The sequence below is a fragment of the Mustela nivalis genome (assembly GCF_964662115.1).
Source record: "Mustela nivalis genome assembly, chromosome: 19".
Taxonomy (NCBI): Eukaryota; Metazoa; Chordata; class Mammalia; order Carnivora; family Mustelidae; genus Mustela; species Mustela nivalis.
The window spans coordinates 10,192,353-10,211,746 of NC_139038.1; positions in this window are offsets into that span (position 1 = coordinate 10,192,353).

Consider the following 19,394-nt stretch of genomic DNA (forward strand, 5'->3'; position numbering starts at 1 on the left):
CCACCACGGAATGCTGGCGGCACGTCTGGAGGCTGGAGCCCTGGGGTCGCCCCGCCTTCCCCCGTGCCTGGCGGGGCTGGAGCTGAGGCTGCCTGGGGTTGCCTCCCCAAGGCGGGGGGTCCCATGCCGAGGGGGCTCGCTCTTCCTTTCTGGATGGCACAGCTCACAGAGCTTCTCCTGGGGGCTGCCTTGGGAGCAGCAGAGTTTTGACATAACGGGGACACACGGCCCTTGCCGGGAGTGGTGACAGCTGGCACTCGGCACCCACTCGCCCGGCAGCCCTTGGCATTGCTTGAAAGAGCCTCCAGGCCCCTCAGCGTGGTCGGCCTGCCTACCTACCCCCACCCCGGGGCACCGAGGGTTCTATGGGGTGCCCCCCAGCTGTGCGGGGACCGTCCTGGGTCCCTGTCACAAAGCCCGTCTCACACGGTGCGTCCGGTTGTCACATCCCTCCTCCTCCCCGCTGACCTGCCAGTACCCGTGCTCGGCAGGATGGGGACAGGGGTCTCCCCAGAGGCCCCAGATGCAGAGAAGAGGGCCCAGGAGAGGAGGTTGCCCAAGGGAACCAGGGCTTGGCATGCCAGACAGACTGCGTGGGGCAAGGGGCTTCTGGGGGCAGGGACATGGCACGGGGCAGCCAGCGGCGGGACTCGGGTCGGGCTTGGAGGAAACTTCTGAGCCACGGGAAGGAACTGCCCCGTGGTGGCTGGCACTGGCTCCTCCTCAGACGGCCCTCCTGACCTCCCCGGGGCCGCGGGGTCCTCCTGAGCGACAGCACAGGGGCCTTGTCACCGTCACTGCGGTAGTGAGCTCCTCACGCGGCACTGAGGCCCTAGAACCCCCGGATCCCAGGCTTCCGAGATGCTGCTTCCTCAGTCTCCGAGCCTCCTGCGGCAGGGAGAGACACGGGACACAGAGGGTGGTCGGGGAGGCAGTGGGGAGAGATGTCACCGGCCTGTGGCCCAGCGGCTCATGGACCTGGGGCTGCCCCGCCCAGAACGACCCGGGCTCTGCGGCTGGCCCCGCCTCCGAGGCGAGGCCCGGGGTTAAGGTTAGCATCCTGTGGTCCCGATTTTATCAGAGCATCCCTGGCCCCCGTTGAAAGGAATGCTCTATTGCTCCGGCCTCCAGCCCCGAGGACCTGGAGCTCCAGGCAATGGAAACCGGGGAGTTTCATGCCTCCTGCTGTAGCTCCTCACCCACGGAAAATCTGACTCAACAAACAGGCGAGATGGAGACACAAATAGGAAAATCACAAGGGCTAGAATTTACTGAGTCTTCACGATGGGCCAGATACCATTCCGAGGGCTCTGCTGCTATTAACTCATTCCCGGCTCCCTTGCGACGGAGGGAGGAAGTCCTGTTGTTATCTCGAACCCATTCTACAGATGGGGAGCCTGAGGCTTAAGGTCCACTCAGCCACGAGGGGGGCAGAGTTGGGTTCAAAGTCCGTGTCCTTAACCACCGCCTCTCAGCATGTTGTGGAGGGGGGACCCACCCTGGAGACGGGCCTGGAGAAGGGACAGAGGGAGGCAGAGACGGGGTGGCTTTCGGGCCCCGAGAAGCGATGCTGCTGTCCCCAGCCCAGGAGGAGAAGCAGAGGCGGTGCGGTCACAGGGACCGCCTTGTCCTGTCCCCCTGTCCCGTCCGGACTACTCTGACTGACCCTTCTTGTCCAAGAGCAACCTTCTATAAAGATTTTTTGTTTTTAGATTTTATTTATTTATTTGACAGAGATCACAAGTAGACAGAGAGAGAGGAGGAAGCAGGCTCCCTGCCGAGCAGAGAGCCCGATGTGGGACTCGATCCCAGGACCCTGGGATCATGGCCTGAGCCGAAGGCAGAGGCTTTAACCCACTGAGCCACCCAGGCGCCCCCCACAGCAACCTTCTAACAACCTCTCCCACCAACCAGACCACCTTCCCGCTTTGGCATGAGCAGGGCAGCCGACCGCAGTGGCCACCTCCTTTGTGCCGAGCGCATTCTTAGGTGACGTAACATGTCCCTCCCCACGGCATGGCAGGAAGGTGTCACGTGCACCCCCATTGTACAGATGAAGAAACTGCGGCGCCGAGTGAGTAAATCACTTGTCCACACGCTGACAAGAGATTCGAATCCAGGCCTGTTCTGACCCCTCTCCCGGAGCCCCTAATTCCCACCCCTGCCAAGAGGGCTCCATTTTCCCCAACTCCTGGGGCAGACCCAGGCTTCCCAGAGCCCCTGCCTGATGCCCCCATTCCCTCGCTGGCTGGCGTGGAGAGGGCTCAGCCTAGACTTGGGGGCTGGCCGAGGGCCAAGGGGGAGGACAATAGGAGTGGGAGAAGCGGAACCCGTCTCGGAAGTGACCGCCCAGACCAGGCCAGCAGGGCTTTCTAGACAGGCTGGGTCCCAGGCTCCACAGAGCAGGGGGCAGTGGTGAGGAGGAATGGGGGGGTCCCCGGGCCATGCCTCCTGCATACATCTGAGGTTCTATGACCCAGGCCAGTGTGGGGAGACCCCGGCAGGAAGGACGGGTGCTGGTCTTGTCCTGTGGTCCCAGGGGGACTTGGCTCTCTCCAGGGGGCTCCGGCCTGGGGAGAAAGGAAGTGGAGGAGGCTCCTGCTGAGACCCAGATTAACTGGACTCTGCATGGTTGAACTTGGCAAGAGGAGGAAGCCGCTGGTTCAGCCCCGAGAGCGCCTCCCTCCTCCGCCCTGGGCAGGCTGCAAGGGCCAGAAGGGGGTGGTGGACTCAGGGTCCCTGCCTCGGGTTGCACAGAGAGCCCTGGCTCAACCCCCATGGGCTCCCCAGGCGGGCTTCCCGTGGCCCCTCCCCCTCCCCCCGCACCTGGGGCGCTGTCCTCACAGAGCTGCCACCCCCCAGAGTCAGATGCGGAAGGTGTGGCTCAGCTAGTGGCTGGGGAGAGCCCAGAACCCTTGGCTGCTCCAGGCCCTTCCTGGTCCCCAGGACCAAGTGTCCCTGAGCCTTGGTGCTCTGGAGCGGAATCTGGTGCCCAGGCTAGGAGACTGGTTCCCCGGGAGGTCCATGAGGCCTGTGGCTCACTCAGGGCCGATATGGTCCTTCGCCTGCCTCCCCCCAGGGTGGCAGGGTCCAGCCTTGGTCTAGTGCACCTGACTCTGGCCTGTCAGGTCAGCGGCTCCATCAGCGGGTGTGAGACGCCGCTGCTCAGAACTCCGTCCCCATCCCAACAGCCCCCGGTCTCTGCTGCGGGCGCCCCTCTCCTTCCCTCTGGGGGCTGCTGTCTCACGGCCCCCCGTGCTGGGTCCGCGAGGACATCAGCAGCATACCCCCCCCCCGCCACTTCCCGGCCTCGGGCGGGGCCCCAGGAGCGGCTCCCACCATTCGCTTCTGGGGGGACAGGATAACAGCTGCTCAGAGTGGCAGAAGCCTATCCGCCTTCCAGGTCTGCCAGGGGGGGTCCAGCCTCCCCTTGGTCTCCTTCCTCCCAGCTGGAGACTGGGGGCAAAGCGCTCTGAGCATTTTCTCAGCCCACGGAACACCCCGGAGGCCACCCTGCACTGGGAAGCACAAGTCCTTGCTGGGGGTGAGTCCTGATGGTGCTGTTAATAGGTTCTGGGGCCTGGAAGCACCTACCTCCCATCCCCGGGCCTCAGTTTCCCCTTGTGAGCAACCAGGCCGGATTTGAGATGTTCACAGAACCTTCTGGTTCCTGCTTAGGGGAAGCCTGCTTCTTACCCTCGCGTCCAGAGCAACCTCCTCCCCGCCCACCCGCATTCCCGGGATCACAGGGCTCCCCCCACCAGCACCCACCAGGCCCCAGGTGGTGCCGTGAAGCCGGAGAGATTCCAGCTTCTTCCAGCCCCCTGGGCCTTGTTACCAACAGCGAGAGAGAGGGTCTTCCTGCCTCGCTCTCTCTTCAAAGCCAAGCAGCGGGGAGCTCATCAGGGAGCAAGTTCTCCCAGACGAACCAGGCCCGTCAACAAACGGGGCGACCAAAACAACAAGGCAAGATTACGAAACCCAGATTCAGGGAAAGAGGCTACTCCAAGCATCTCTCCGGGACAGGGGGCGGCGAAACTGGGCCAGGCCTGTGGGTCAGAGCCGGCCTGGCCCGGACTATTTTTATACCGTCTGGGGGGTGGGGGCTGATGATATTCCAGCTGCGTTTCACCAAAACACTTTCCCCTTAAGCCCCAGTTCCATGTGGTTCAAATTCATTGTCACTTAACTCATCACTCCAGGCCCCGAGCCACACCCCTCCACCCCCCCCCACCCCCGAAAGACAAAAACACAGTCTCTGGCACTCTGGCGAGGTGGGCGTGAGGGGTTGTGACAAGCAGGCCTGCTGCCTTGACCTTAGCTGTCCGCCCCGCCCCTCCCCCCCCCCAGCTCCTTGCATCTGGGTCTCAGCCTCCTCCAAGCTACAAAAAAGAGCCCCGCTGGGACTTGGGGGGTCACTGGCTCTCTCCCCTCTACCCCCCACTGCTGGAAACAGGGAGCCGCTGGGCCCCGAGTTCCGAGTTCCGCACGCAGGGAACGCCCGGAGGTCACCCTGGTGGTGGTGTCACGTCTGCTTTCCCCCTGCACTGCTCTGAACAATGTTCGCTGGCCCGCACCTGGTGCCCTTCACTTCGGGGCTTGTTGGGGTCGGCGAGGGCGGAATCTGAGCGGATGGGAAGGGCTGCCTGGAGGGAGCCCCCAGAGGGCATTTCAGTCTTTATCGAACCCGGCGATCGTGACCTCTGCTTTTGCAAACGGCGCTGACCCGTGGCTTCCCGAGCTGGGTGGCCACAGCTGTGGGTGCGTTTGATGACAGGCCCACCTGCTCCCTGTTCTATTCTGGCGGGTGCCCCGTATCTCCCCCTAGACCTCTGCAGAGCACGGCAAGACTCATCCACCCCTACATCCCCAGTGCCATGCCTAGGGCTTGGCACAGGCCCCGAGGGTTGCGAATGCTTGTTCAATGAATGAATGAATGCATTTCTCGAATCACATCAAAGTGCTCCTCTCATTATCTTCGGGCCAGATGAATCCAGGGCCGAGGCTCTCCAGATAAATATTAACAATCTGGCTCCTGCCAACCCCACAGGCAGGGACAGAATTCTCTTTCTGTTGTAGGCAGGAAGGCAAGCCCCAGTCCCTAGAGAGACAAGAACCTGAGCTCCCCTTCTGCCCCATCGGGGCTGCACTGACCCCTCCTGCTCTGCCGACCCCTCTGTGGGGCCAACGCGCCAGCTCTGGTCTCTGGTCCCCAGACTGAGGGGGCCGCAGGGTGGGGCGGCAGGAGGGCTCTTTCCTGGGCAGGGTCGGGCAGTTCCTGAGGCAGCGGAGCTGTTTGGGTGCAAACATTTCCCTGCATTGTCCGGCTTCAGGAGGCAGCCAAGAGTCTGGGCAGGAGGCGGGGAGCTGAAGCGGGACTCTCTCTCCCCTCCAGCCCGAGGAGGACACCTCCGGGCACAGGGGTCGGGGAGCCGGGAGGTTGTCCCAGGCCTCGGGGGCGGGGGACGCAGAGGAACTTGCAGAAGACAGAATGGAGACATGAGCTGGTCTTTGGTTCAAGTCCAGCCAAAGGATGAGATTGAATTTCCTCCAGGGGATGCGGAGATGTTCTTCCCCGTGCTGGCTCGGCGCTCCAGCCCACCCACACCTCTCTCTTTTCCAAGAGCGGCAGCACCCCCCGCCCCAACCTCCCCTCTCAGCTAAGCTTGCCCCTCCTTTGAGGCTTCTGCTCAATGACACCTTTTCTGGGGACAATGGCTCTGGAGTTGAGGTCTTCTGGAGGTGGAAAGAAAGACGTCCATGCCCGCCCCTTGTAGGTCTCCAGAGTCTCCCGCGCTCTACCATGGGACCTCTGAACAAGACACTCCCCCAACTTCTGCTTTTCTTTTTTTTTTTTTTAAAGATTTATTTTATTTATTTATTTGACAGACAGAGATCACAAGTGCGCGAGAGGCAGGCAGAGAGAGGAGGAAGCAGGCTCCCCACAGAGCAGAGAGCCCAATGCGGGGCTCGATCCCACGACCCTGGGACCACGACCCGAGCCGAAGGCAGCGGCTTAATCCACTGAGCCACCCAGGTGCCCCACTTCTGCTTTTCCTTCCCGGAACTCCGGAAGGAAGGTCGTCTGTGTCTGGGTGGTGGGGCACAATGCTCCTTTGCACTTTGGATGTGTATCCCAAGTGATGTTCCTGGGGACGTGGTTGGAGGAGAGGGAAAAAAAAGGTTCTGGATCCAATAAACTGGGGAGACACTGAACTTGACAGCTAGACAGGACTTATCAGAGCCTTTAATTTTTTTTTTTGTTTAGAGATTTTATTTATTTGAGAGAGAGAGAGAACACAAGTCGGCAGAGAGGCAGGCAGAGAGAGAGGAGGAAGCAGGCTCCCTGCTGAGCAAGGAACGCAATGTGGAGCTCGATCCCAGGAACCTGGGATCATGACCTGAGCTGAAGGCAGATGCTTAACCCACTGAGCCACCCAGGCGTCCCAAAGAGCCTTTAATTATTAACAGGGACTTTGCACAGTGCCTGAGTGGCTCAGTCGGTGAAGTGTCCGACTCCTGATTTTGGCTCAGGTCATGATCTCAGGGCTTCGCACTCAGTGGGGAGTCTGCTTGGGGTTCTCTCTCTTTCTCCCTCTGCCCTCCCCCAACCCCTGCTCACATTCTTTCTCAAATAAGTAAATAAATCTTTTTTAAAAAAAATTATTAAGAGGGACTTTGATCTCCTAAGAATTGGGCCCTAGTACGCAGTGTCTCCCAGCCCTATTTGATGCCGGTGCCATTTTTCCTCATAGAATCTTCTCCAGGACAAGTGGGACCTACTCTTGTCCTTTGCGTGTTCAGAAGACACCTCATGGACTTGAAACACCAAGTCAACCAGTAGAGAAGGTGGCTGTGAGTGAAGATGCTTCTCTTTTTATGTCAAGTGGGAAATTACCCTTATAACATTGGATGAAGTCGCCCATGGGGATTGGCCAAGCTAGCGTGGAGATCTGGCCACATGATTTTGTGCCCTCTCCCTTGGCACTGAAGAATGATGAGGCAGCAGGTGACCAGAACAAGAGGGTAAGGACAGACTTTGTCCATCTCTCTAACTGAAGATAACATTTTTTTTTTTTTAGATTTTATTTATTTATTTGACAGACAGAGATCACAAGCAGGCAGAGAGGCAGGCAGAGAGAGAGAGAGGGGGAAGCAGGCTCCCCGCTTAGCAGAGAGCCCGATGCGGGGCTTGATCCCAGGATCCCAGGATCATGACCTGAGCCAAAGGCAGAGACTCAACCCACTGAGCCACCCAGGCACCCCTCTAACTGAAGATAACTTATTCTGAAGATATGAGCTGCAGTTGGGTCAGTTGTGGTCAAGGTTGGGCAAGACCCAGTAGGGAAAGCTAGGAGGACTTCACTCAGGAGGCTGATGAGACGTTCTAGAAAGAGCTATCCCAGCTTCAGGAGAGATCTGACTCCAAGATGAGATTTTGGGGTGGGTTAACAAGACCGGAACCACTGCAGGGTTCTTGTCCTGCAGATCCCTGTCCCTTCCTCACAGCTGGACCCCACCAGGAGGCTCAGCTCTGCCCCAGATTCTGGGACTGAATTCAATTAGGGGATTTCTGAAGGAGCCAAGTTCAAGGTTCAGGGGATTGGCATTCGATCTGGTGTCCCAGCTCTGTTAACGGAAGCTCAGCTTTGGTCCTGGGGTCCCTCTTGTCTGTCCGCTGCTGGAAGTCCCAGATTCCCGGAGCTACATCCTGTTGACCTGCTGGACCCCTTCTTCCCGTCGACTCCGGCTCATCCGCTTTGCGTCTGCCTGGGCCCCAGGCCCGACCTGCTGGATGACCTCCTTACAGGTGACACAGTCTGAGAACCTGCTCCATCTCAGAGGGAACCCAGCTGGTCAGCCCTTCCCTGTCCCAGGCTGCAGCTCCCAACTGTCCCCGAGGCTTCGATGCCAGACCACAACCACTCTACTCAACCCTCGGCTCAGGCCCTCTTGAAAGTCATTCGCTCCATTTTGCTCATTCAATTACCTATTCCTTCCATCAACATTTGTGGAGTTGACCTTGGTCACACTCCTAGCCAGCGGCTCTCAAACTTGACCCTGCACGCCCCCTGCGGGGGCCGCTTTAGTAGATCTGGGGTGAAGCCCGATAATTTACATTTCTACCAAGTTTCCAGGTGACGTCGATGCTACTAGTCTGGGGACCACACTCTGATGGGACAGGTCTAATAGTTATCAGCTGTGAATGTCCATATATGGACCAGCTTATCAGGCCATTGAAACCAGAAGCATCTTCCCATGGGGAGGTCTGGACAGAGTCAGGCTTGTGGAAGGACATGGACCTCAGCAGGAAGAGATGATGTGTGCTAAGAGACGGACAGCAGCCCGGAGAGTGGGTTGGGGCCTCGGAGGCCATATTTTGTCTTCTTCCTAGGCTGGGCCAGGCCCCAGAGGTCAGGGTCTGGGACAGGAGGGAGGCGGGCAGGCGTGGTGGGGAAGGCTTGGGGCCACGCCGAGCAGAGGCTGGGATTCGGCCGGGAGCCAAGTGCACCTGACCCGTGGGGCCGGGAACAATGGCTGTGCCGGTGCTGCCTGGCCGGCTGCCCCGGTACATCTCTGTTTTCCTTCCCGGCTCCGATCTCCCGGACCTCTCCTTGCTCGCTCCCTCTCCGGCAAGCCCATCCTGTCCGCTGGCCCCCGGACAGCACATTCCTTCGTGCTGATTTCTTCTCTGCGGCTGCAAGCGCACATTCTCACAGTGAGGCGGGAAGTGAGGCCGAAGCGGGCCCAGGCGGCCCTCCCTGGGGCCCTGGTTCTGCCTTGAGACCAAAGGGCATCTGGGGGAGGGGGTGGAGAAGGAGCACCCCCTCAAGCTGGAGGTTCCCCAGTCCCTAGCCATCCTGCAAACATAGACTGATCCCCCCCAACCCTGACTCTGTACCTCTTGTTCTTAGGCAGAGCCCAGAGACCCCACACTGCTAAGCCTTAAGCCCCCGGGCCCGAGTCTCATGCAAAGCATGGCCCTGGGCAGGCTCTGCTTCTCCTGCAGGAGAGCTCAGTGCCACAGTGGAATGTTCCCTGCTGGAATAGGACCCCCTGGCTCAGGACACCCTTCCAGAAAGATCTGTGTGTAGAGGGATGTATGGGTCCCGTGTTCCATCCAGGACCGTTTTGCCCGACCCTACTTTTATCCCACCAGAGTCACCTTGCCCTGACGCAGATAGGCTGGGAGACACAGTTCTCCCCTGCCCCCCTCCACGCCTTGATCAACCTGAGATCCGGACTATGGGGCTGGCCAGTGTGACACAATGTTGTACTGTCCCTCCCTTCTTCACACCTGGGGCCCAGCATTCAGAGGAGTCGCCGCCCCACCTGACAGCAGAGGGCTTGGGGCTTAACGTCCTGGTGTCTCCGGAGGTCTTTCCCAGGTGGTTTATGCTGGGCCAGGGCTCTGCCGTGGGGTCAGGTTCAAGGTCCAGTCTGGGGTTGGGGTCAGAAGTGGGCGATTCATCTGGGGTTGGGATTAGGGTCAGAGTGGGCTCTGGGGTCAGTCTGTATTTTGGGTTGGAGTTCAGTCTACCTGTGGACTTGGGGTCCAGTCCTCATTCTGGGGTTGTGGTGGGTGAGTGTTGGGGTCCCTCTGGGCTTGGGGGTCAAGTCTCACACCAGACACCCAATGTGTATTAGGACAAGACCCGTATGTTGAGCCGATTAAGGTGGGGATATATTAAAGGTGATCCCTGTCCCCGACCCCGACCCCCACAACCAGCTGGTCCCTGACCCCTGACCCCTGAAGCCTTGCAAGTGGCCCAGAGGCAGAATGAAGGCCAGGGTGGGTGGGTGCGGAGGACACTTCAGTGTACATGTCCTGAGGCTTGTGCTGGACCTGGGGACCCAGGGTGTACCAGTTAGCCCCTTGGCTCTCTCTAGGCCTCAGTTTCCCTGTCTGAGAAGCTCCATGTTGGGCAGCGGGGCTGTTCTGCAGAAGCCGGGACCCTGGCAGCTTGAGGAGTTGTTGTCAAGAGGTTTGGGGGCTGAGGAGGCCCCTGCAGGAGCCCTGGCCTGGACAGGCAGGGGGAAGAGGGACAGACAGGACAGGCCTTCCTGGGAACCCACTACCAGCTGTTAGTGGCTGATGGTGCCACTTCTGTCGTCCAAGGGCTCCTTCCCCGGCGCAGAACCTTCCAGACCACAAGTGTGGCTTTCACAGTAGGGCTCAGGCATGGAGCCGGACAAGGGGTCCAGATTCTGGCTCTGGACTCCGGATGCCCACAGCCCCTGGCCAGCCCCTGACACCTGTAACAGGGCTTTGCCCCGGAGAGGACGGGTCAGAAGGGCCAGGAGCCTCGCCGCTTGGCCTCGGGTTCTTCTCTCTGCCTCTCAGCTTAGCCCCCTAATCTGGCCTCCTCCTGTCAAAGCCGCAGACACAAAAGAGAAGCCCCGATTGACGTCAAGCAAAGCGCCCACGGGGCCTCTGTCTCTCCCAGAAATTTGGCTCTGGTGCCCCGTGTCGGATATCTGTGGTTTTTAAAAGGTGAAAATGGCCCATAACTGCACTTCTGTGTCTCCACCGAAACCTGGCAAGACGGGTGGCTTGGGGGAAGGTGGGCTCTGGGGTCCTGGTCCTGGTCCAGAGTTCGACTGGACTGCTGCTGAGCCCCCTCCCCTCCCGGAGGCCCCGCAGAGCCCTCTGGCCGCACCCCTCCCTCTCACTCACTTGCAGACCCCAGAAGCCCGTGCTTTCCTGCTGTCCCTCACACTTACCCGTGCCCTCCCCCAGGCCACCTCTTCTGCCCCTTTCTCCTTCTGCCCATCTCTGCCCTGATCTTCCGGGTCCTTGTCCATGCCACTGCCCGCTGCCCAGCCCCGCTGCGCTTCATGGCTCGTGGGTTGCTGGGCACCCCCTCCCCGATGAGACTCTCCCTCTCTTCTTGATCTCTGAGCGCTCCACACCAGACCCAAGCCTGGCACGCAGTAGGTCCTCAGTGAGCCTTTGCTGGGTCGCCAGGGGCAAATGCCTCCTTCAGTCTCTGTCCCCTCTCGTGCTTTGCCCCGCTTTGATGTGGACATTCGAACCACTGGTTTCTGGAAACCATTCTGCGTCGCAAGCTATGACCACTGGGAGGAGTCTGGGGAGCCTTCGGTCAGCGTGACCCAGTCCAGCAGAGGTCCACATGGAGGACTGTGACGGCCAGGCTCCCTGGGGCGGTCGGCACACAGTCATCAGGCCCGTCCTGCCTCTCCGTGACTGCCTCGGGGACCAGAGCCCCTCTCTTGTCCTCGAGGGGCCCACAGTCCAGAAAGAGGGAGAGAAATCCCCCTCCATTGGCTGCCAACTCATGGCCACTGCTGGGCTGTACAGATGACTCCTTCCCTGAGCCAGTGTCCCCTATGCCATGGTGATAGTGACTGTGCCCTACCGAATGCCCTCAGTTTTCTATCATTTATGGACTATGGTCCAAGCTGCTGACACTGGCTTCAATCTCCTGTCCATCAGTGCCTGCCAGCACCAGTCATACCTCCGAGGCTCTATACGTCCCCTCCCCAGGCCTATAGGCTAACCTGGGGACGACGTACCCCCTGTCTTCCCAGGCTCCCCACTAGAATTTGACGTCTCCTAAGTGAGGGTCAGTATCTGAGCATCCCAGGGCTAGCCCTTGGAGACCCACTGTGGGCTATGGCCGGAGCCTGCATCCTTTGTCCCCATGCACAGATGAGACCACTGAGATGAGACCACAGGCCTGATTCTGCTTTGCAATTTTCCTTTTGCTGACCTATTGCTGTCTTTACCTAGGCTCACCGAGGAGGTTTCTCAGAGGACTGGCCTGTTGGGGAGAACACCTCTTCCAGGAAGCCGTCATGATTTCCCCCTACTCCCCAGCTCTCTGAGCCACGGACGCTGAGTTCTGTCCAGCTCTCCTGACGTCGGCGGCTGGGCTCGGTACCTGTGAGCCCCAGCCTCAGCATCTCACCTCTACCTCGGGCGCCCTCTGACCTTGGACCAGCCCTTGTCTGTCTGTCTTTCTTTCTTTCTTTCTCTCTCTCTTTCTTTCCTAAAATCCCAGTGTATTGGTGGCCTCCCGGCACTGGCACCGTCTAGCTGAAAGAGATTGTGAGCGGGAGGCAGCAGTCCTAGGTGAGAATCTAAATCAGCTTCTCAGGAACTGTGTGGCCTCAAGCAAATTCGGCTCCGGGGCCCCAGTTTCCTACAAAACGGGGAAACCTGCCAGCCCTGGCTTCCTTCAGAGGTTAGGAAATGCAATCGTGGCTTTGAAGGTGTCCGCTAAGTGGAACGGTCCCGGGCAGGTGGACGGGCCCGCCCGGCGGCCCCGCAGCATCCCACGCGGGGCCCGGCTCAGGAGCGAGCGGGCAGATGACCGCACAGGGCTCCGCCGCGGGAACGTGGCAGGTGTCTGGACGCCGCGTCCCCAGGCGACTTGTACGGGCAGCGTTCCCGGCGGCTCATGCTCTGTTCCCAGCCGGTCCCACTGGCGGGCCGGCCTCCCTGTCGAGGGGAGGGGTGGGGGGGGGCCATCTGGCACTGGCCCAGCCTGGCCGGCCTCCCACCCATGTTTTGTTCGCAGTGTGGAATGTCCTGGGACGCAGAGCCCGGCTCCCTGGGGAGACACTGGTGCCATCCCCTTGATCTCATCGTTGGACAGGCTTCCCCTTCATTCCAGCCTGGGACTCGGGCGGGCTCCCAACCTCCGCTGCTGCCAGTCCCGGTCCGTCTGTGTCTGTCGCTGCCTTGGCAGCCAAGGGTCGAGCAGCTGGGAACCGGGGGGCTTCCCGAGGGGCGGGGGTTCTCCCAGCCCATCTGCAGGGGGGGCCCTGGGCATGCCTCTGAGCCCGTTCTCGGCAAGCCCTCGTCCAGCCGACTCCCTTCACCGGCTCCTTGCTCTGCCAGTGACCCCCTGGGCCCGAGGTCCCGAAGTCCTTTTGGAATGATGTTCTCAGGACCTAAGGGACTGGGGGAGGGGGCGGAACGTGCCACAGGCCCTGATTTCTGTTCCCCTGAGTGGGACAGACTGTGCACAGGGAGGGGGAGTGGGGGGCAGAGATACCGAGATGTATGTGCGTACACATGGGGCTTTCTTTAACTCCCCCTGAAAGTGCCCCTGAACCTGCTTCACTGCAGGGAGAGGTTGGGGGGGGCAGGGCTAGGAAGGTCAGGGTCTAGTTAAGGAAAGAGCCCATCCTAACCTGGTCTGTGTGCTCCTCTGGGGTGGCACGGTGTGGTACCCTGTCCCGGGACCCTGCAGCCCGGTTCGGTCCACCTGCCTGGAAAGCAGGAAGCTACAGCTAGTTCTGTTTTCAGAAATGTGCAAAGGTATGTGTGTGTGTGTGTGTGTGCGCGCGCGCGCGTGCATGGCTGTACCCAGCTCACCCCTGGCTGTGTTGTGGGGCCAGGGGGCACCCCAGTAGTGCACAGAGGAATCCTGTCTGGAGGAGGAAGGAACAGAGCCCTTGAACAGACCCCTGTGGTCTGTCTTCTTCTTGGCACATCCCTGCCCTAATGTGGGTCAGCCCCCCCCCCCACAGGCTCCTCTCTCCGCAGCATCAACGAGGAGATGAAATAAGTCAGTCCCTCTGGCCGGCCCCCCAGCCCCCCAGGCAGCCTGGCTGCAATTGTTAATATTCCCCGTGTTTATGACCCCTTGGCCCTGTTGACAGCCTTGTCTCCCTAGCCGTTGGAATTAATTTTGTGAATCAGAAAGAGGTGGGGGTGGGGTGGGGTGGGGCAGCCTGTTGGAATCCAGGACAATGACATCCCCACACCCCCCCACCCCCACCCCCGCGGCGGGTCCCAATTGCTAATTCTATAAAACAGTCACGGGTCCAGCCCGGTCCGTCCTGTCGCGGCCTCCTGCCTGGCTGGGAGTGCCTCATACCTCTGCTATGCTCTCCCCCCGGGAGGGGGCTGGCCCCAGCCCCGATGATTCAGGCCCCCTGACACCTTGCACTGATGTCAGTGGGAACGGAGGCCTCGGGCCCCAGGACCTTCTGGCGGGTTGCCTGAGCCCTCGCCCTTGCACGGGGCTTGGCCCCAGCTCGTGCCTCTCGTGACCCTTCCGTGGACGAGGTCTGGCTGGGAGAGGAGGCCCCGGGCCAGACAAGCCTCTCCCTCACGCTGCCCTCTTTCTGAGATCTGCCTTATCCGGCGCCGGGACGTCCCCAGCCTCCTTGGGTTTCGAGGACTCGTTCTAAAATTAATATAGGGGAATTCGGGGAATTTGCGAGCAAGTTCCCAGAGAACTGTGACTGCCCTGGGGGCAAGTGTCCCTGCTTCTTCCCACCCTCCTCCGAGTTTTACTTCCCTAATTTCCTAGACTGGCTGATCCCCTTTAGGCAAACTCACTCCAGGAAAGACAGGACATGTCGGACACCCTGTGCTCCGTATGTTGGGGAAGGGTCTCCTGCCTCCATTCCCCGCACCCCCCCCCCCCGCCCCCGCTGCCATGGAGAAGTTTCCGAGAGGAGATTCTATACATCACGTTCTCTTAAGTCGTTTGAGATATCTTTGCAAATATCTAGTGAGTTGTCTTTCCACTTTCTTGATAGCGTCCTCGGATACCCCATGTATCTATTTTTTCTTTTCTCCCTTTTGCTTTTGGGGTCGCGTCTCACATCCAAGGTCACAGAGATGTACCCCTGGGTTTCCCTCTCAGAGTTTTATAGTTTTAACTCTTACGTTTAGGTCTTCGGTCTATTTTGAGTTAATTTTTATATATGGTGTGAGGTAGGGGTCCAATTTCACCCTGTCATATGTGGATAGTTGTCCCAGCACCATTTGTTTAAAAAAAAAAACAAAAAACCACTATTCTTTTGGGATGCCTGGGTGTCTCAGGGTCGTGGAATTGAGTCCCGCATGGGGCTCCTTGCTCAGCGGGGAGCCTGCTTCTCCCTTGCCCTCTGCCAACCCCCCTACTTGTGTTCTCTCTCTGACAAATAAATTTAGAACAAAACAAAACAACAACCAAAAAAACTGCTCTTTCCCTATGGAATGTTCCCCGTACCCTTGTCAAAAATCAGTGAACCGTCGGGGCGCCTGGGTGGCTCAGTGGGTTAAGCCGCTGCCTTCAGCTCAGGTCATGATCTCAGGGTCCTGGGATCGAGTCCCGCATCGGGCTCTCTGCTCAGCAGGGAGCCTGCTTCCCTCTCTCTCTCTCTCTGCCTGCCTCTCCATCTACTTGTGATTTCTCTCTGTCAAATAAATAAATAAAATCTTTAGAAAAAAAAAATCAGTGAACCGTAAATGTAATGGTTTACTTCTCAATTTTATCCATTGAGTTATGGATCTGTCCTTACGCTAGGGTCTCACTGCCTTGATTACTGTAGTAGCTTTGTATCGAGCATTAAAACCAGAAAGTGTGTGTTCTCCGATTTTGTTCTCCTTTTGCAAGATTATTTTGGCTGTTTGGGGTCCCCTGAAATTTCATATGAATTTAGAAGTTTTTCCATTTTACAAGAAACACCATCAGGATTTTGAAAGGGATTACACCAAATCTGTTTTTGGTAGTATGTCATCTTAACAGTATTCATGAATTAGACAATCCATGAACATGGGCCATCTTTGCCTTTATTTAGATTTTTAATTTTCTTCCCCCGTGTTGTTGTACGGTTTTGGGGGGTCCAAGGTTTGCGCTTTTGTTAAGTTCATCCCGAAATATTTTGTTCTTTTTGGTGCTATTGCACACGGAATTGTTTTGTCAATTTTGTTTTTGGGCCGAGTCATTTAAAATAGGGTCTGGCATAAAGGATCAGCATAAGCATCTTTATGACCCAACTTGTCCACACCCTACTGATGTAACAAGTGAGATTCACTGTGACCCTGAAGCCTAGGTTAGTTGCTTTCCAGGATCTGAATTATGACCCTTTCTCTGACCCTGGCCTCTGCTGGAAGCCTGGCCTCGAGGGGAACATTTCATCCTCTTGCTAGGTCTCTGCTTCCAGTCTCCTTCTGCCCTGGCCTCCATCCTCCTGCCAAAATGGTATTTTTAAAGCTGATTGTGTCATTTCCCTGCTTAAAGCCTCCAGTGGCGCTCCTCATCTGAGCCATGAGAACATTGTGAGATCTTTGGCCTTCTGCTTAAGACCCTTCATCCTCACTAAAGACTTCCATTGCCAGTTCTGCACTGACAGCTTTGGGGACGTCATCACTGAGATGTCCCAGATGCTGCAAAGCCATCAGATTCTGGGGAAGCTCAGTGATGGTACCAGATCGGCGCCTCCCCCACTGTCTCTTCGCCCCTGCAGCACCTCCTTCCTCCTTGCTTTCCAGATGCCTCCTTCTCCCTCTCTCACCCTGCTACCTGACCATGTTACCAAATCCTATAGGTTCCACCTCCTAAGCCCCTCTTGGCTCTACCTCTTTCTTCTAAACAGGCTTTATCTTGAGCTGCTCACAGGTCACCAGCATGATTTTCTATACTCCAGATGCACCTGTTTAAAATTCTTTTAATGACCCCTCCTCAGGGCCTCCAGGGACAGACCCTGGGTTCCTGCCTCAGACTCCCAATGAGGTCCCCTCACACCGTCCCCCCACCAAGAAGATTTGCCTCCAGACCTACCTCTTTCCCACGGCATCCCCACCTCCCAGGGGGAATGGTCCCTCCTTCCAAATGTCTCCCCTGTGTGACCCGACCCTTCTCAAGGGCAGGAGGCTCAGAGGGCTTTTCTCACAATCCTTAGAACCCAGCTCGGGCTGGCCTAGGAAGAGCTCAATGCATGGTTTAAAATGAAATTCTTTGTGCCATGGCTTACTCCCTGCTTTCCTCTTGCCCAGAGATGATATATCATTTGAGGGATATGAGAGTAGCCTCCCAAGGAGGGAACACATGACTAGACTTTGGGGGGTGTCTGTATTATCACTAGGGAAGGTTCTAGGAGCTTCTGGGAGTGAGGGGTGGGTATGAGGGGGCAGGCGCTGAGACCCTTTCCTCATCTGGGCGGCAAGCACTATGGATGCAACAGCAAGGGGTCCCTGCCCAGGGACCCACACCTTTCTCCTGCCCCAGGGTCCCCTCTTTCCCCGGACCCCCTGCCTCTAGCCTCCTCAGCCCACAGCACGTGAGCCTGGTGCACTGCCTGGCTCAGGGCCTCTGAACACACAGCGCAGCCCTGGGTCCCCAGCGGCAGCGTGGCTGGGAGGAAGCCACCCGCCTGGGTCTGAGCTCTGAGCTACCCACATGGGTTCCCGTCCCCGCCCCACTGTACCTCCCGCCAGTGCCTAATCGCTTCCATCTGCCTCACTGACTCACGGAGCTCCAGTTGTCAAGGTTTAAAAAATTTCCAAATTCCTCCCCACCCAGGCTTTCCAGGCGATTTCCCCAGCTCCGGCCCCCCGGTGGCACCCCCATACATCTAGCCAACTGCTCCTTCTCACACTGGCCACAGGGAGTAGGGGTGTGGGAGCGGGTGGAGAGGAGTTTCTGTGGGGAGCAAGACCCCCCCACCCCAACCTGAGGAGGCCTTGACAGCAGTGGAGAACAGAAGAGCTGGAAAACCCAGGTCAAAGGAGCCCTTGGAACAGCCTGTCCATTTTACAGATGGGACAACTGAGGCCCACTTGCAGACGAGGGTGTAGAACCCAGGCCTTGGGACCCTGGTCTAGGGCTCTGCTCTGCCCTTTCCTCGCTGTGCTGTCTCTCTTCATTCCATCTGTCACTCTCCCTTTGGGCCATGGGAAAGAGAGCTGTGGCCTAGCCTGCCCCCCACCCCCAGGGACCAGGGCCATTTGCTGACCAGGAGGAGGTCCCTGCGTGCCCCCATGTCCTGGCGTCTCCTTAGCCAACCTGCTCCTGCCCTTCCCCTCAGGGTATTTCTGGAAGAAGGGTTTATACCTAAACAGTATTTCCAGGCCCAGTTGCCTTCGTGGGGGGTGGGTGGTCAGAAGGAGGCAGAAGGAATAGGTCTAGCTATGACGCCCCGTGACCCACGGCCCCCCTGGGTTTATGGGACTTGGAGCCTGGGAGCCTGTCTCGCCCTTCGCCTTGGACAGAGCCTGAGGATGATTGCATGAGCTACCCTGCCCCCCACTCGCTCTTACCGCGTGTCCTCTCTAGACCAACCGTGTGTTTGGGGGTGACGGGCAGAGACCGGGAGTTTCCTCGGCCTTTGGAGGCAGAGGGACAAACATGGGGAAAATGACACCCAGAGACCCCTCTTCCTTCTCTTGCTCAGGGAGAATGTCAACCGCAGGCGGTCCCTCCCCTACCTACACACCTCTGTCTATTCCTGCTACTTCTAAGAGGCCGTCCTACCCCCTTGGCGTCACTCGCCGGGCTAAGGGGGGGCGGTGCGCACCCATTTCTGCAGCCCCACCTTGTCCTTCTCCCTGCCACACGCCTGCCCCCCGGATGGCCCCTTCACTCCCCACGGCCAGGCATTTTATTTGGCTGCTTCTCCTTCAAACCTAGCATGAATGGCATGCCTCCTCCTCCAGGCAGACTTCCATGGGCTGCCAGAGGGAGCTGCCCACGGCCCCGCCCCTCTAGTGAGCCCTGCCCTGCTCCCTGAGCCCCCTCCCCCTTCATTAAGCCCCTTCCCCTCACTGTCTCCCCCCCTCTTATGGAGCCCTATCTTAAGCGCCCCCTTGCCCCCCCCACCAGTTGCCCCCCATGTGCTGTGCTCAGCGCAGTTCCGAGTTGCCGGGCAGCAAGCAGCTTGGCCGTTCCAGGTCCTGGTGCTGTGGCCTCTTCCCGGGATCCGGCCTGGAGCCAAGCGTTTTTCTGGGGAGACCTCCCCCGGACCCCCACCCCCACCCCACGGCATGCCAGGAATGTGGCCCCTGCCCAGGCAGACCCCCTCCTCCGTGGGAGGGGAGCTCAGGCCGGTGGACTTTTAAGGACTGAACGCATGGAGTCAGCTCCATCTCTGGTCTGGCCAAGCTGTCCTCCAGATCTGGCCCAGTCTCTGAGGGGCTTGGCTGGGCGCCCCCGTGGGGAGAGGTCTCAGTACTTAACACCAGGAACGGTCGGGAGCTGGAAACATGCTGGCTCTCGGTCTCTTCTTTTCCCAGGGACTGAGCAGGGGCTCCAGGCCTGGAGCTCAGGGCCTCTGGCTCAGGCTGCTCCCCCCACCCCCTGCCCTCGCCCTGGAACTGAGCACCCCTGAGAAGCTTCTCAGAGGGGCCTGGGGGTGATGAACACAGCTGTGGCCGCAAGCACGGCCATGCTGTCGTGGTGCCGGGCCCTTGCCGGACCTGTGTCATTCTGCGATGGCTCGTGTTCTAGTCCCCCTCCCATTCTACAGAGGAGCAAGGTCAGGGTCGGAGAGACTAGGGGTCTTCTCCGAGGCCTTCTCGCTGAGAGATGGCCCGGCCCGGATTTAGACTCCGTCCTTTGGCTCCCAGTCTCGGGGGACAAAAGACAAGGCCGAGGCAGAGCAACACCACCCCCGTCCGCGAGCAGTCCCTTTCACTGCAATTGTGG